Source organism: Narcine bancroftii, unplaced genomic scaffold (genome assembly GCF_036971445.1).
Source record: "Narcine bancroftii isolate sNarBan1 unplaced genomic scaffold, sNarBan1.hap1 Scaffold_753, whole genome shotgun sequence".
NCBI classification, from domain to species: domain Eukaryota; kingdom Metazoa; phylum Chordata; class Chondrichthyes; order Torpediniformes; family Narcinidae; genus Narcine; species Narcine bancroftii.
Window position 1 is genome coordinate 10001 of NW_027212259.1, and position 1077 is coordinate 11077.

Genomic DNA, 1077 nt, shown 5'->3' on the forward strand with positions numbered 1-1077 from the left:
GTCGAAAATCGGACCCTCATCAGAGCCTCCAGCGGCAACTCGTGAACCATGACCGGGAGTGCCCGTACCAGAAATGCAAATGCGACGTCGGCGGGCGACCGCGCGGAGGTCCCACCGGCCGAAGTCTCGTGAGGCCGGCCTGAGCCATCCGATGTTAACTTCATGGACTTCCGTGGGGAACTTGTTAACTGGCGGGCTGGCAGGAGCAAGCCATTGCCAAGCGGGCCGACTGTCGGAAGCATGACCGTCAGTTGAGCACTGTGGCCGGTAAGACACCCTTGAATCCGATACGATCGGGACTTCCGCGACCGGACTTAGGTTTCTTTTAGGACTTTGCCATTCTTGCGGGGAAAAGGGAAACACCGGAGCTCCCCGAGTTCACGAGCCGACCAAGAAGAGGTGCCACGGGGCTCCCACGAAGCGGTCGTGGTCGGCCCCTGGCCACCGGTCACCGGTCACCGAGTTCAAAACACGGCCCCTGTAATCTCCGGAGAGTCCGCCAATCCCCCCGTGCAGAAATTGCAAGTTGATGATCGGCGGATCGGACTCCGGAGGTCCTACCGAAAAGGGAGCGACCTGGTCGGCCGCTCGCCGCGGATCCTACCCCATCGGACTTCCGGGCAACCCAGAATCTCAAACCGGCGGAGGGCAAATCGTTCAGCAGAGTGCCAAGCCTCCACTGGCGGCAAGGGCCCCTCTCTGCCCCGCCGGAGGGGAGAGGGCAGACACCGGAGCTCCCCCGAATCGGTCGTAGTCGGCCCCTGGCCACCGGTCACCGAGTTCAAAACACGGCACCTGAAATCTCCGGAGAGTCCGCCAATCCCCCCGTGCAGAAAATGCAAGTTGATGATCGGCGGCTCGGGATCCGGAGGTCCTACCGAAAAGGGAGCGACCTGGTCGGCCGCACGCCGCGGATCCGACCCCATCTGACTTCCGGGCAACCCAGAATCTCAAGCCGGCGGAGGGCAAATCGTTCAGCAGAGTGCCAAGCCTCCACTTGCGGCAAGGGCCACTCTCTGCCCCGCCGGAGGGGAGAGGGCAGACACCGGAGCTCCCCCGAATCGGTCGTAGTCGGCC